The following is a 17969-nucleotide window of genomic DNA, read 5'->3' on the forward strand; positions in this document are numbered from 1 at the left end:
GTCATGGTCTCAAAGTTGTGAGATTGAGCCCCACATCAGTATCTGCACGGGCGCACAGCCGACTTAAGATCGTAAATATGTAAAATCTCAATACATCTCGCCTTCTTGAGACAATCTTTCTGGATTTATTTCTAGCAATTCATATCATCTTTAATCCTACTCTTCTTTCCAGCTGAACGTGATCTCTGAAGGCTTAAGTCTAAAGAGAGTTCACTATTTTTGTCATTCCCAATCAATTTCATGTTTTTAAAAAGATTTTTATTTATTTACTTGAGAGAGCGAGATAGCGAGCACAGAGGGAGAAAGAGAAGCAGACTCTCCACTGAGCAGGGAGCCCGACACGGGGTTCAATCCCAAAAAAGAAATTAAAACTTTGCGAAATAACTATGTAAAGAAAGAAATCCTGCAGAAAAAAAGAAAATTTAGAAGGAATCCACCAAGATCTTAGTAGCAAAGACTCTGAGAAAATGGGATTATAACCTTTTTGTTCCCTTTTACTTACTTTTTAAATATTCTTCCAACTTTTATACAATAAATATGTATTCCATATGAGAGATCTTTGAAAGTAAATCTTATGTTTAAAATGTACATGTTCATATTTTGGTTTCCTGGGCATTTAATTCAGAATGTTAACCCACTGAATTTATATTTTTCCTTGCTTTTTACTTTAAAAGTTACATTTTTACACTTTAAAAAAAAATAATGGATGGGTTGGGGAACTGAAACGAATTCACTTGAAAGTGAACCAAGCAAAGATGAGAAAGAAGAAATGTGGTATTTGATTAGCAACTCCATGAAGAATTACAGATGCAGACCTACGATTTTTGGACTTCTCTATCGACCTTGAAGAGAAAAAGAAATGAAAAGTGCAGCCTTGGATGATTTAAGAAAGCATATGTTTTCAGATCTTTGGTGCTTTTGTAAGAATGCCATTAGGAAGAAGAAGGTCAGGAAGACAGAAAAATGGCTGCATCCTGGGAGTGTGATAACAAAAGAATAATGATAGAGCCTTCCATCTGTCTAGCACTTACCAGTCCTCAAAGCCCATTTATAATAATTAGCAATTGGAAAGAACCCAAATGGCCAACAATAGGGGAATGGCTAAATAAACAGTGGTCGATTAACTCAGATGGAATACTTCATAAAGAGAGACAATGGTGAACTCTCAGACTGAGCTGATTCTGGAAATGTCTGTATGACCTCATGTTAACTAAGAAAAAAGTGAAACACAAAGTGGTGCCTTGGGACTTCAACAAGGCATTTTAAAAGGCCTATCGCATTAGCTTCTTAGGCAAGATGGAGAAATGAGGGCTTCATTGTTGGAGAAAAGACCTGATGCCTGATTCTGGCTCCATCAGAAACTAGCTAAGTAGCAAGGGAGAGCTTAAAGACAATCCCCGATTTATGTAGATAATGCATTTCTGTCCCTAAAATATTTTAAAAGGCTGAGTTGGGAAATTAACTTACATGTCATAAGGAGGATTCTTTTCTCAAAGATGAAAAAAATATGTAAAATCTCAATACATCTCGCCTTCTTGAGACAATCTTTCTGGATTTATTTCTAGCAATTCATATCATCTTTAATCCTACTCTTCTTTCCAGCTGAACGTGATCTCTGAAGGCTTAAGTCTAAAGAGAGTTCACTATTTTTGTCATTCCCAATCAATTTCATGTTTTTAAAAAGATTTTTATTTATTTACTTGAGAGAGCGAGAGCGAGATAGCGAGCACAGAGGGAGAAAGAGAAGCAGACTCTCCACTGAGCAGGGAGCCCGACACGGGGTTCAATCCCAGGACCCCGAGATCATGACCTAAGCCAGAGGCAGATGCTTAACCAAGTGAGCCACCCAGGCGCCCCCCCCCAGTTAATTTCATTTTAGTTTCAATATGCATTAAATATTAAATATTAAGCTCATTATCACCAACACTAGAACTTAATTTTTTCCAGTTTCCACACAAATCAGCAAACCATGAGTCAGGCATGAGAATGTTGGCCTTGTTCTATCTAACATTTTTGTCTCAGAGATTCACCGAAGAGTAAATCCAAATGGATGTAAGAGCTCGTAATACTATGCCTGACACATAATTTGTTCTCAGTAAATGGTTACTAAATTTTATCTTGGATGCTAGCATGAAGATTAATGACAAATAATAAATAGCACAGACAGAAGCTATTTTAAAAGTAGAAGTGTTTGCCTAGAGGAAGGTCCCTGCTAACACACACCAGGGCTCCTGGCTGCTCATCGTTAAGCTTTTTGTCCCTGCATCAAGTGGTGATATAGAAGCTCAGACCATCAAATTTGTGAATGGCAAAAAGCCAAGAAGGGGAGCAAATATCTTTGCTGCTGGATGATGGGACAAAAATCTAGAATAATTTTGCCAAGTTCTAAGTAACAGTTTATACATACCAAGATGAAAGTGGATGAGGGGGATGTAAGACCTTCCACTTACATTCAAAAAAGACTAATTGCCCAAAAACACGTTGAAGAAAAAATAGGGAAAGGATTTAGGGACTTTGGCTAGCAGGAAGTCCCTGCGAGTCAATGTTACAATTTGACTCCACAGAGAGCTAACATGTATTTAGAATGTATTCAGAATGAGGAGCAAGGATGCATTGTTTTGGACAGAGTTTTGAGTTTAGTTCTGTTAAACTTACTTTAAAAAGAAAATAAGCAGAATAAGGTTTGTGTTGGAAGAGAGTGACCAGGACAACCAATAAGAGGACTCGTGGCTTTATCATCTGCAGAATATTTGAAGTATCTAGTCAAAAAACAAAAACAAAAAAGATTCTGTGGGATATAATAGCCTACTTCAAATGCTAACAGCTATGGATGGAGAATCAACATTTGCTATGTGGTCCATCAGGGTAGGATCAAAGGTGAAGTGAGATGGCTCAACATATGGAAAATTTCTAATGATCAGAACTTTCCAGAAATGAGTCACATTGGCAGATGGTAAGCTTACCTTCAATGGAGGTATTTGAGCATATAAGAGAATCACCTGCTGGAAAGAAATAGAAATTCCACAAGCATATAGTGATGAGGAGGCAGGTGCCCTTAAAAAGATAACTTCTAATCTTCTTCCCTGTTCTAATCTTGTGTCTGTGATTATTTGAATTTAAGTATGTGGAAATAAGTGTGTGCAAGGATAAAATTGGAAGCAAATATAGAATGTTGTGAACAATTCAAAGTTTAATGTGCATTAGGTTCCTTCTTCATTTATCCATATTCCCTTCCTCATACCATATAAGAAATGTGCATGTGTATGATGTGTGTGTGTCTGTGTGTGCAAATAATAATCTAGACCAAAAAATATATAAATTAGAAAAGGTGATTTCTGAGAGCAGAAAGCAAAGAACGATATTAGACGGTAGGTCACTTAGGTTCTATGCAGTTACTAAATAAACCATGAATTTGGCACTGAGCTTCCTGGTTGCCAAAGCAAAAAGGGGAAATCAGTCATCTGACTCTCAGTGTTCACAAGAAGAAAACATATCAGATCTTCAGGACGAGCAAAACTTCTCCTGGCACTAAGCCCTGAAGGGAATACCTTTTGTTGGGGCACTGATTAATGTCAAACACAGTGTCCTTAACAAAATTCCTGCAGCAAACACAATAATGTGAGCCTTAAAGCTGTTTCTCACCGTTCCTGGGAGAAGACAGAGAGCATGACCGGAAGGGCACAATGCAGTAAAAACAATTCTCTGCAGACCTAGAAACCATGGTTTGAATTTTTTTACAGTCTAAGTAACCAAAAAATTAGTAGTATCTAAACTGTATTTTAAAAATGGGATGGATGATGTAGCTTTCAGGCGATCCTTCATTTGCATTATGTCTTTAAACCAGGTAGAAAGTTTGAAATTATTCTTTGTGATAAGGAGTCAATCCTCTTTAAGTTTATAAGCATTCCCTTTTTAAAAAAACTCTTTTCCTTTAATTTCTCGCCTATTATGCAGGACCCCTGTCTTCTGCTGGGGATGTTGACTGTCCCCAGACTCTCACCTACAGGCTCTATATACAGCTCATCTCTCCCTCTGTGGTACTAGGCAGCTTGGGTGACATATATCCTCCCACTGGGAGCTAAATTAAGACATCAAAATCTTGTCACATCAGGCACTTAATAACCGCTAGTTGTTTGCTAGCACTGTTCATTTGGGATGAATGCAAAATTCTGATCCTGAAAGAAAGCTGCCAGTTTCTATTAACAGTCAAAGTCAATTCAAATACCCTGACTATAACTAAGGGTGGAAATCTGACAGACAAAGGGTTAATGAGCCTTTACCTGCACCTTGAACTAGCGTATCCTGATTTAAGGATTGGTGGTCCTTCTCATCAGTGTCCTACCGACCACTAGGTATGGGGGCAGCTAAACAGGACAGCTGGAGTGGGGGAAGAGGCATACAATAATGACCTAGACATTACTATTATAACCTACATGATTGGTGCCGACCACCCCTAGTCCCTCTATGTCACTGGCTCATCGACCTTCTTTCTTTCTTTCTTTTTTTAAAGATTGTATTTATTTTTTTGAGAGAGAGAGACAGAGAGAGCATGAGCAGGGGGAGGGGCAGAGGGAGAAGCAGGCTCCCCGCTGAGCAGGGAGCCAGATGTTGGGCTTAATCCCAGGACCCTAGATCACGACCTGAGCCAAAAGCAGATGCTTAACTGACTGAGCCACACAGGCACCCTTCGACCTTCTTTCTAATCTTAAAGTTTCCTTTCCTTTTTTTATTGATTGTCTTCCTGCTCCAACTGGAATGTAAAATCTTTAAGTGCAAGGACCTGTGTATTTCCTATCTCTTTAGAGAAGGGGTTTGGGCCAGTGTGGCTGAGATTGGCGGCTATACATCAATATGTGCAATATGTGTTCTCCCTTCTTCTCTGGTAGGGGAACTAGCTGAGCATGGGGCTACCCAGCAGTTGGGGCAGCCACGCGGCTAAGTTCCTGCTAGTGGAACGCGAGTGGAAGTCATGTGTGCATTCTGTGCTGTAGCCCTTAAGACAATAGATGTGCTTCCTCCGTATTCTATTTTCTCCTTTCCTGCCAACTGCACAGGAGAGCCTACCCAGGTGCGGTGAGGACACCCAGGAGGATACCGGAGCTGTCCAGCCAGCTGGGTGACTGCTGGCCTGGACAGAGCCCAGCTACTCACCCCAAAGAGAAAAATGAGCCATTGCATTTTGGGGTCTCTCTGTTACAACAGTGTAACACCCTCTAATGAGTACAACTGAATAATCTCTGAGGATCTGCTGCTATTCAGAAAAGCTGGGGACTGACTTCCTCACATATAATCGCTTACTGCATTTAAGAAATCTGGATTCTCAGGGACCATGATCATGTAAAAAAGATACACTTAAAATTTGACCTTAAGATGTCTCTCTATTTATATGAATGTGCGTTTCTCAGAGACAACATTTAGTTTGCACCTTTGAAACACCCACTTGTTCCAGCCGAATGGAATGAGGGTTCAATATTTGGCTTCTTTATTAATCACAAGAAGCACAGCAGCAATAACCAGATGAATCGCTAGGGTTTCACATGGAGAACACTACCTGTTCCGTCATGGTTTAGAGGGTGTCCTAGCAAGTGTTCCCCCAAACTGTGGCAAGTCTACCAGGAACGAGAGAGGAGATGTGTCCTGTCCTTTAGGCAGGACACAAACTTTTTAATTTTTTAATAGCTATGTATTATTTTAATGCATATTTAATGTGCATTCTATTTATGGCAAACAACTGTGCTTCTCACTTAATGGGATAGTCTAGTTTTCCTTAAAAACAAATTTAAATAAATAAAAGATGAGTCCATTTAGAGAAAAACACGATTAGTATAGGAAATGACAAAAATTGTGAAGGTGGTATGCAAACAGCTGAAACAAAGAAACTCAACACTAACTATGGGGTAGATTGGGAATACATTAGGATATTCACTGTGTAGAGATGAAATGAATGCTCTCAAGTGGCATGTGTCAACTAAATCAGCAGACTAAATCATTAACTCAAGATTACTGACAACTAGCACTCGCAGGCAAATTTTAGGTACAAAATACTTTTTCTCATTATCTCTTTTTATTTCATTGAGTGTGTTAAAATGTAATATTAAAGCAAGTGGAAAATAACAGAGTTCTATCCTTCAAAAGGCTGAATATGTATTATGTTGGGTAGAGCAGTGGTAAAGGAGAGTCTTTGTGGGCTTTAATAGTATAAGATCTATGCTCAGAAGCCAGGTCAGTCCCTCGTAAACTGTGGGGCCCAGAGGGAGCCTCTCATTCACCAGTTGTAGGCAGACCTTGGCTGAGCACCTGTAATGGGAGAGGCAGGGGTCAAGTGCTTAGGATACATCCATGAACAGAACAGCAAACACGCTTGCCCTTGGGGAGCATAACTTCTAGTGAGGGAGACATACACTAAATGCAATAATAAATTAGTAAATTCTATAGTGCATTAGAAGGTAAGAAATGCTCTGTAGTGAAAGGGGAAGCAGGGAAAAGAGGAACAGAACTGTACAAAATAGAGCTAATCATAGCAGGATTCATGGGGGAGGTGGCATTTGACAAAGACTTGAAAGAGGCTGGGGCATGAGCTAAATGAGTGTCTGTGGAAAGGAGGGTCCAGCAGCGAGACTTCCTTAGGGCTTTCTAAGGCCAGGAATTAAGCTGAGACAACTGTAGGGGCCACCTCATTGATGTCCCTTCTCACGGCAATCTTACGCTGCATGTTGCCCAGTCTCTAAAAACCACTGTTTTTATATGTTTAGTTGGTTGTTTAAGGTGGGAGGGTAAATCCAGTCCCTGTTGCTCTAAACTTCGGTTCTGAACATGTAGAGTCTGAGTGGTCCATGGACATCAAGGTAAAGATGGAGGGCTCACTAACACACATCTTACCTCCAGAATTTCCAGTTCAACAGGTCTGGGGTGAGGTCCAGTTGATGTGTTGCTGCTGGTTGGGGACCATACCCTTGAGAACCACTGGTACATGTGATTTTTTCCCCACGGTCTGGCCAATGTTCTTTTTATAAAAACACAGATCGGAAATTTACTTCCCTGTTCATAATTTGAACTAGCTCCAGAGATCCCGAACATCTCCCATCTTGCTTCCCCTTGCCAGTCTCACCAGCCTTCTTCCCCAACCTCCCACACATCCCTATGCTGAACTATTGGGGCAGTGCCCCACATGAGCCAGGTCCTGGGGGCCTCACTTGATGCCCGTGCTCATGCTGGGTCCTCTTTCTGGAAGGCCCTCCTTCCATCAGGGTCTGCAAGAGCAAATCCAAGCCACCATTCCAGCCACCACCACCACCACCCCCCCGTGCCCCGTGAGCCCTTCCCTTCCCACTCCGTTGGATCACATCCCTCTGTCATCACTTGGCACAGAGTTTCTTAATAACTTACTTAACTGTCCTATCTTCCCCCATTACGCTTAAAACTCCTTGAGGGTTCTTTAATTATTTTTTAATTATTCTTCATTTAATCCCTTTAGCTTTGTGTCCTAATTGGATGGTAAAGATCCCTGGGAACTTTTTTACAACTGGCAGGAACAGTGTTAATTGTCATGATAATGGGGGTGGGGAGAATTGGGGGGGGAGACTCAGCATGTATGGGGCAGAAGTTACTAAAGCCTCACACAGCAGGGGCTCATACCAGCAAGAACAGTCCATCCCACATCCCTCATGATTTCCAAATGTCCCTCCAGACATCATGAAGGTGAAAGCCATGTTTCTCATGATCTGAGCCTAGAACCTAACTGTTTTACAGCAAACACAAAGTGTTTTTTGTGCAGGGGCACCTGGGTGGCGCAGCCGGCTAAGCATCCAGCTCTTGATTTTGACTCAGGTTACAATCTCAGGGTCATGAGATTGAGTCCCGGGTCAGCCTCCACTTGAGATTCTCTCTCCCTCTGGCTTCCCCACCCCCACTCTCTACCCCCCTCAAAAAAAAAAAAAAATATATATATATAGTGCAATTTTAACATACACCAAATTTTCCTGGATTGCGCTTACCACATAAATAGAGGAAAGTTTGGACTTTGTTTTGCTGGAAACTTGACCAAGAAATGTTACCATTCAGAGAAATTACATTATCAAAAGCAACACTCTCATTGGACTTGAGCCTCCAGTACATAAGAATCACTCACTCTGCCTTCACAACTGGTAACATCACAACACACAGATACAGCATCTGTTTTACGTCGTCCAGAGCAACTGTGCTTAAGCATTTGAAAATTAAATGCTTATTTTTTTAAGTTACTTTCCTTCTATTTTTTTCTTTCCTTTAGGGTTAGAATGCTAGACTGATTTTTGCTTTACAAGTATAGTTGTAGGCATGTTATTCCATTTTATTTTGGGACAGGAAAGGAGTTGCACTTAATTATAAATTGATCTCAAAGGGTCATTTGGTATGGTAAGCTGTGACCACCATCCTGCAGAATCATAGGATGGAATTGGAAGTCCTTCACAATTTCCCTCTGATGTCTCTGTCCAATCTCCACTCCAGACTTCTCCGACCTCACCTTATCCAGCCTCAGGGACTCCCAGCTGCTCCAGAGCACACATGCCCTAACTACCCCCACCTGGAGTTTTTTCACCCCTTCTATTGGGTTTCCATTGAGCCCTGCTCAGATATTAGCTCCACACCAAAATCTTGTGCAGCCCCCCTCTTTGGGACCTTCCCAGGCCCATTGTTCATATTACTCTCTGTAAGCACCCTCACTCTTGTTGGAGTAACTGGCTTATAGGTCCTCCTCTTCCCCGGGTCTGGGGAATCCCGAGGGACAGCATATTGGTTGAGAACTTCATCTTGGAGTCACTTGGGTTCAAATTTACCTCTGACACACTCTACTTGGGTGATCTTGACTTGAGTAATATAATTAACTTTTCTAAACCTCCATGTTCTCATCCACATAGTAAAAGCAATAAAACTTAGCTCTCAAAGAGTTTGAAAGAATTAAATGAAATCCTAGCACCAAGCAAGCACCTAGCACAATACTTGTCCCTTAGTGAACACTCACTAACTAGTAGTTATCACCATCATGCTATTATCATTCATTCCTCACACCTAGCATATCATATGTCTTATAGTGGATGTTCAGTAAATGTTTGCTAAATGACTTAATTTGGTTCTAATATACTACTCCTCTAAAAATAACTTGTTTTTAAGATCGCTAATTGTGACTACCTAACCTCAGAGAAAGCTATTGAGAGAGAGATTGGTCAGAGGATTTTCATCAATCTCTCTAGTTGTACCATGTAGACAATTCACCAAGCCAAGCCCTGCCTGGGCCTCTTGACCATTTATAATTAATCTGGTTGGCCCAGATCTCAGATCAAGGGAATTAGTCAGAAAAATAGAGATGGTTGTTCTTTTTATTCAAGCTTCTGTGCCAGAAGATAGATAATCCTTTTAAAGGGGAATTTTTAGACTCTGTGGGAAGACCTGTCTCATACTCTGCTCCAATTTAAAACAAGCACTGGAATTGGAGGGGAGCCAAGGATTCTGACATGGATGAGGGAGTGAGCATGCTCATTTTGCCCACAGAAATGGCCGGAGAGAGAGTAGAGGGAATTCTTAACAACTCCGAAAGGAGAACTGAAGGAGAGTGCGCTCAATCACAAAAAACAAACCGGGGGGGGATCTTCCTAGTCCCCCCTGCCCCCACAGTGTCAATTACAGTGACTCTTCACCCCCAGAAGATATACAAAGAACTGAAGTGTGTATTTGGATTAGGAGAAATTTTTTACACAGTTACCCGGAAATGTCAAATAAAAGTTGGTGCTATTGAAGGCCTCGATTTTCAGAAACTTAGATCAAATTTTGAAAGAGCCCCTGAGTGATGATTTCTTTCTGTTCCTGTCTTTATGCTTAAATGTCACACAGGCAGTATGTCTGCAGTTACCATGACAAGTGTGTTAAGAATGGACTTTCTGGGAAACCCGTTCGGAAGCTGATGAATTTTTCAGATGTCCTTTAGCAGCACTTTCGTTCATTGACAACATACAGTGCAGTTGTCAAACTACCGTAGAAAAAAGAAGCTGATCCAAACAGTGTTTGTTTCCTATTGAAATATAATTTATCTCAAGTATCTTTTAGTTGTGCATTCTATTCCCTAGGTATAAACTCATTTAGGGTACGAGTTACTCTCATCAGACTCAACTACAGTCCACCATTAACTAATTAATTTCTTCAATGACAGCTAGGGAAATGCTTTCCATTTCCACTCACGCTGATACTTGGGATCTGTCTATGGTCCCACTGGCCATTTCCCCTTCATGAATAGCTGCAGAGGCAGACAAGTCTCAAAAGTAAAAGTCCTAAGCAGAATAAGTCAATCAGAGAAAGACATGTATCATATGACCTCACTGATAGGAGGAATTCTTAATCTCAGGAAACAAACTGAGGGTTGCTGGAGTGGGGGGTGGGGTGGGAGAGATGGGGGTGGCTGGGTGATAGACATTGGGGAGGGTATGTACTATGGTGAGAGTTGTGAATTGTGCAAGACTGTTGAATCACAAATCTGTACCTCTGAAACAAATAATGCAATATATGTTAAGAAAAAAAAAAGAAGATAGCAGGAGTGGAAGAATGAAGGGGGGGAAATCAGAGGAAGAGACAAACCATGAGAGACTATGGACTCTGAGAAATAAACTGAGGGTTCTAGAGGGGAGGGGGGTGGGAATATGGGTTTAATACCCTGGTGATGGGTATTAAAGACGGCACGTTCTGCATGGAGCACTGGGTGTTATGCACAAACAATGGATCATGGAACACTACATCAAAAACCAATGAGGTAATGTATGGTGATTAACATAACAATAAAAAAATTTTTAAAAAAGAAGGAATGAGGTCTTGCCATTTGCAACGATGTGGATGGAACTGGAGGGTGTTATGCTGAGTGAAATAAGTCAATCAGAGAAAGACATGTATCATATGACCTCACTGATAGGAGGAATTCTTAATCTCAGGAAACAAACTGAGGGTTGCTGGAGTGGTGGGAGGGTGGGAGGGATGGGGTGGCTGGGTGATGGACACTGGGGAGAGTATGTGCTATGGTGAGCACTGTGAATTGTGTAAGACTGATGAATCACAAACCTGTACCTCTGAAACAAGTAATACATTATATGTTAAAAAAAGAAGAAGAAGAAGAAGATAGTAGGAAGGGAAAAATGAGGGGGTGGAAATCGGAGGGGGAGACAAACCATGAGAGACTATGGACTCTGAGAAACAAACTGAGCGTTCTAGAGGGGAGTGGGGTAGGGGGATGGGTTTAATACCCTGGTGATGGGTATTAAAGAGGGCACGTATTGAATGGAGGACTGGGTGTTATATGCAAACAATGAACCATGGAACACTATATCAAAAACTAATGATGTAATGTATGGTGATTAACATAACATAACAAAATAAAATTTAAAAAAAAAAAGTAAAAGTCCTGAACTAAAACTGGCCAGAACACTTCTTGGCTTCTTGACTTCCAAAGGCCTTCAAACTCTGGCCTTTGCTCGTCTCTCCACTTCCAGATCTTTCTTTCACTTTCCATCCTTTCTGGCCATTTCAGATCCCTTTAAGTTTCTCAGACATGCTTTGCTTTCTCTTATTTCCAGCCTTTGCACATTCTGTTGTCTCCACGTGTGACACGCCTCTCTTTTCCCTGCCCACTGCTGCTCACCCTTCCAGTCTTGATTTAAAACTCACTTGTTCCTGAAGGCCTTCCTTGAGCCCTAGACTGGGCAAGAGGCTCATGTAAGGTGTCCTCAGGAAGGCCTGTATTCCCCCCACTTATGTAACTATCAGTTTCCTTCCCTGAATAGCAGGATTCACAGCTTCTGCCTTGGGTGCACTGCTTCTCCCTTACTGAGTTTATAACATACATGCTCAATAAACATTAGCTGATTGAAGAGATCCATGAGTGAATCAGCTGTTCCGCATGGCTTCACATGGTAAGACAATATTACCTCTCGTGTGTGAATTAACCAAGGTCTCATGAGCCAAACAGATTTGCCCAACTCGACTGCAGCATTTTGGCATCAGAACTAGTACATAAATTTCCAACACCCGGGACACTGCTATGTCCATTATTTCGAGGATTACAAAACAAAAGATCCACTAGGGTAACAAGTGAAATGGGAGAGGTACAAGACCACATGCGGGGGAAGGGGTCTGTGATAAGTTGAACGACACACACCCACTATTCAGGTCCAGCCAATTGTTGCCATTGAACAAGGTCCAGTGTTGCCAGAGATTTTTTTTTTTTTTTTTAAGAATGAGAAATCCAGGGGCACCTGGGTGGCTCAGTTAGCTAAGCGCCTGACTCTTGATTTCGGCTCAGGTCATGATCTCAGGGTCGTGAGATCAAGCCTAGCTTGGGGCTCCACACCTCTTAAGATTCTCTTTCTCTTTCTCCCTCTCTCTCCATCTGTCCATCCCCCGACTCATGTGCTTTCTCATTCTCTCTCAAATAAATTAATTTTTTTAAAAAATGAGAAATCCAGAACTTTATGTGAAATAGTCTGACATTTTAATACTAGCCCCCCAAAAAGTGTTTTTAATGTAACATGTTGTGCATTCCAAAGAGAACACTCAACGATGAGGCAGAGCCTCCAAGCCTCCACTGTGCTGTCTCTACATCTCTCTGGACTGAGCTTCTCTCTACGCAACTCAGCCCTACCTTTGTAGAGACCTGCCTGTGTTCCAACAAGCAGCACTCGGCAATTCCACAGCCACCTCCTGAAGGAAAATTGCTTGAGAATCAAAAACTTCAATAAAAGAAAATTGCCTTTTCCCAGTAAGAAACACTCAGCTCCCCCATCTCCAATTGCTTCAGAATTGATCAACCCCCCATGGCATTAAATTCAGTTCCCACACAGGCTATGATGACTTTTATGATCTCACATGATAGAAACCCAGAACGACAAAGGTAGGAAACCAATTTTTTTTTTCACACGGGCGTCCAAAGGACCACTTGTATAAAGATACAAGACTGGTTTTTATTTCTGGGAGAAAATAGTACCAAAGTTTCTACTTGCCTCCCCGCTCCATTTTGACTAATCAATGTGTGAGGGAGAGAGATTTCTAGCATCAGATTCAGAGGGGTTGGGTTTGGGGTCTGACCCTTGCACTTGTAGCTCTGTGATCTCAGGTATGTGGTGACCTACCGAGAACCTTAGTGCCCTCATAAAACAGATGACGCGGGAGGAAGAGCTACTCTGCACCAATGTCAAGAGTTAACAATAAGCATAGCTTAACTGAACTTTATTATTATTCTTGTAGTTCTATTCTAGGTAGAAAGTGCCTGGTCCCGAAATCACTGTTCTGTGCCTGACGGTGGTACATTGGAACCTCCATGGTCCACAAAACTAACTCACACAGAGAGGAAAACCCACTTCTGCGCCCTTGAACCTATTTCTCTAATTTCCATCCAGCTACTCTCCTGTCCTTCTCGTTCAAATATGGAGAAGGAGTCACGGGTACTCCCCATCACCGCTTCCTCACCAACTTCTCTATAATTTCTCAGGAGCACTAACTAATGCTCCTCGGGCTCCTACAGGCACCATTGTCTGCACTGACCTGTGTTTGCTCTTTGACCCTCATGTCCAAGCAGATGGGTCAAACCCCCACAGATGGAAAGTGGTGAGGCCAGGATTTGAATCCTGTTTCTCTGGTTCTTAATGCTGGAAGATGCCATAATACTTACTTCCCACTATAATTTACCCACCATATTATTTACCCACCATGGTACTGACTTCCCCCTTGACCCACAGGGAATCTGGTTTTTGCCCCCACCATCTCTTCTTTCAGTCATTCCCTCAGTGAACAGTTACAGAGGAAGTGTCTACAACGTGCAGGCCTTCGTGAAGCGTACAACTCTAGTGGGTAAGCTAGTAATAAATACTAAGGAGGAAAAAATAGAACAAGTAAGATGGATACGATGTCTAGGGCAGGAAGACCAGGTTGACGGTTGGAACGTGGATCCAAGGGCAGCTGGTTCAGCAGCCGGCACAGAGTGCAGGTGAACTGGTAAAATATGGGGGATCTACTATACCTCTGAAACAAATAATGCAATATATGTTAAGAAAAAAAAAAAGAAGAAGAAGAAAGTAGCGGGAGGGGAAGAATGAAGGGGGGGAAATCGGAGGGGTAGACGAACCATGAGAGACGATGGACTCTGAAAAACAAACTGAGGGTCCTAGAGGGGAGGGGGGTGGGAAGATGGGTTAGCCTGGTGGTGGGTATTGAGGAGGGCACATTCTGCATGGAGCACTGGGTGTTATGCACAAACAATGAATCATGGAACACTTCATCTAAAACTAATGATGTGATGTATGGGGATTAACATAAGAATAAAAAAATATGGGGGATCTGTGAGAAAGAAGCCTGACTATTAAGCCCCAAATTTGTGCAAACCACAACATGTGCAATGTCAGTTGCTTAATCCATCGTCTACCTATCTTATTTGTCTGAGGTACTATTACATCAATTTAAGAAACCAGAATTCTTAATCATTTTATTCCTGTATTATTGATACTCCTCTAGGAAAGATGTCACTGTCCCCTTTCACAAATAATGAAGTGAAGGTTAGGGACATTGCCCATTCGCTTGAGGTTACCCACCTGGCAAGTGGCAGGAGCAAGATTCAAACACAGGGGGACGCCTGGGTGGCTCAGTCGGTTAAGCGTCTGCCTTCAGCTCAGCTCATGATCCCAGGGTTCTGGGATCGAGTCCCGCATCGGGCTCCCTGCTCCACAGGGAGCCTGCTTCTCCCTCTGCCTCTGCCTCTCTCTCTCTATCTCTCATGAATAAATAAATAAAATCTTTAAAAAAAAAAAAGATTCAAACACAGGAAGGACTTCAAAGCTAAACGTCTGTCTTCCAAACTACCTTACAGTAGTCAGTAAACAAGGATCCAAGTTGGAAAACAGTGTCATGGAATGTAGGTGACAGCAGGTGTGTTACTTGGCTAGGGCCACAACAGCAAATGACCGCAGCCTAGGTGGCTTAAGCAATAGAAATTTATTTCTCATAGTTCTGGAGGCTAAAAGTCCGAGATCAAGTACCAGCATGTGTGGTGTCTGTGAGGTCTCTCTCTCAGCGGCTTGCAGACAACCACCCTCTCATCATCTCCTAAGGGACCCTGAGTAACCAGCAAATGATGCCCAGCCCTGTGCAGGTGCTCAGACTACAAACCTACTCCCTCGTGGCCTCCACCTGCAGAGCCACGGGGGGAGGGGGCACAGGTGCTGCGGCTATGGGACAGGGGGCTGGAGAAGCATTTCCCTCTGTCTGAGCAGCTGGGCTCTGGGCCCTGGCATGTCTCTGCCAACTCACAGCTCCCTTTACGCAGCCATCTTTTCTCTTTCATTACAAAGGGGTGTGTGTGTGTGTGTTACTGTTATTCTACCTGGAGCCTACATTTCTTAGCACTCAACACTGGTGTATCTATTCCCATCATCAATGAACTCTATTTAATCCACATATACACCAGCATCACCCTTTCTCACCTATGTGCACCTGTGTACAAGTGTCTGTCTGTCCAGCCGGGAGAGTTAAGCAGATAGAAAGAATAAGATAGAAAAGAAGCAAAAGAAAAAGAAAGGGGAAGAGAATGAAGTGAGAATTGTTGGGGGAAGGGCAGGGAGGAGGGGTTTCCAGGGAATGAAAACCTGGCCACCAGGCAGGGATCCATGGCCTGCACAGTTAAGCAGCCAATGATGGAGGAATCCAGCAGGATCTATAGACAAGGCTGATTGTCTTGTCTGTGGGCTTATGGTTACCTGACTTGTAAAGTCCAGGCCAGTTTTCCACAACCATGCCATGCTCCACCTGCTAGAGCATCTCTGTCAACGAGAAGCTTGTAGTATCTACCCAGGAGGCCAAAGATTATTATTTTTTATTCATGACAGGTCATGCAAAAGGTTAGCGAGAGCATTGCTCCAGACTAGCATTTCCCAAAGTGGGAGAAAAAAAGGATTTTGCTGTCATTTTGGGATATGGTGTATATAGTATTCCCTTTTGTAAATATACTCACAAAATGGCATTAGCATAGTAAAGGCTCTGAGAAGTCCTAAGTGTAGGGGCTGGGGTATGGTTTCAACTTTGCTTAGGACTTCCAATATCACACTACACCTGTGGTGAGCTTATGTCCTTAAATCCAGTTGAATAAAGCCAAGGACAGGTGTTATTATAATTCCCACCCCAGACTGCAGTTCTTTCTTTGCAGGAACCCTTACCAGGTGACCCGCTCTGAAGCAGATACAGTCTCTAGGATCACGTGGCCATCTTCCAGGCCAAGCAGTGGGTTCTGAACAAGTCAACCAACATGTCCTTACTGGCTTAACCTCACGCTTCAAAAACCAATACCTGCCTCCTGCCAAGAGTTCCCAGCTAGAAATAAGCTTTTGCAACTTGTATGTTGAAGCTTGGCCAAACATGAGCTTACTTCTTAAGATTGAGAGCAGGGCTAAAAATGTACTATTTAAATTGTAAGAAAGTCGTGGGGCACCTGGGTGGCTTAGTCGGTTAAGTGGTCAGCTATTGATGTTGGCTCAGGTCATGATCTCAGGGTCCTGAGATTGAGCCCGGAGTCAGGCTCCATTCTCAGTGGGGAGTCTGCGCAAGCATTCTCTCTTTCCCTCCCCCTTTGCCCCTCCCCCTTCTCCCTCAATCTCTCTCTCTCTCTCTCTCTCTGAAATAAATAAATAAATCTTAAAAATACAAAATAAATTGTAGGAAAGTTGTGCGAGCCTGAGAATCTAGAGAATGTGTGTGATTCAGGACAGATCACGATTCTAACAGACTTCAGTTTTCCAAATCCATAACGTGAGAGGATAAGATGACATTATGGGCTGGATTGTGTGTTGCCCATGTTCATATGTTGAAATTCTAAGTCCCAGTACCTCAGAATGTGACTGTATTTGGAGATAGGCCTGTACAGAGGTCATCAAGATAAAATGAGGTCCCGTGGGTTAGGCCTAGTCCAATATAACTGGTGTCCTTATAAAAAGAGGAGATTAGGACCCAGACACACGTGGTGAGAAAGGAGCCGTCGGCAAGCCAAGGAGAGACACTGTAGCAGCAACCAAACCTGCTGACACCTTCAACTTGGACTTCTAGCCTCCAGAATTGTGAAAAAATACATTTTTGCTCTTTAAGCCACTCTGCCTGTGGCATTTTACCATGGCAACCTTGGCAAACTAATAGACTTGGAGAGACTTTGCAGAGCAAGCACTTGGTTGCCTATCCAATATCCATTCTCTCCTTTCTTGCTAACACGACCCACTTTTATTCAAAGTTCTACCCTCTCCCATGTGACAGAAAGGTGATCTTACCACCAGCCCTCAGGCACAGTATGAATAAACAATTGTGTTCAGTTTATTCCTGTTGCCAGTGATTAGCTCAGAAACAGGCGTAAGAGGAAACTCAAGGCCAGAAGGGGGCTTCTAGGAAGTTCTCACCCCTCATGGAGAGACACAATAGATGTGGTCTCTTGCTCTTCTAAAAATTCATGTGTCTAAATGGGACATCTGAAATATCTGTAGTTACTAGGGACCTAGCAGAGAGCCAACCTGAGGGCAGACAATTTCCTAAGGATGGCAAAGAGGAGAGACGAGTGATAAAGCCTCCCATACTGGCTCAGGCAACCAGGTACATCCCACCTCATTGTCCAATAATGGCAGATGAAAAAACATTCTTCTTGTGAAAACCAATCAGAGTTTTCTGTGGTTGCAGCTGAAGGCATCCCATAAGAAGATGCACTCTCTGATCCTCTCCAGCCCCGTGACGCCTTCAAAGCCATGTTCCCAAGACTACTGGTAATGGTTAAACCCCTCCAGAGAACCTTACAAACAACCCTCCACAACCCTGTGAGACAGGGATTATCTTTAGTCCCATTTAAGGAAAGAACGGGGTTCAAAGAGATTAAGTCACTTGGTCAAAGCCACGCTGAGATGCGGTCAGTACCTGAGACCTGTCTGGTCTGGGATCCT

This window comes from Mirounga leonina, unplaced genomic scaffold (assembly GCF_011800145.1).
Source record: "Mirounga leonina isolate KUSES-001 unplaced genomic scaffold, KU_Mleo_1.0 Mir_166, whole genome shotgun sequence".
Classification (NCBI taxonomy): domain Eukaryota; kingdom Metazoa; phylum Chordata; class Mammalia; order Carnivora; family Phocidae; genus Mirounga; species Mirounga leonina.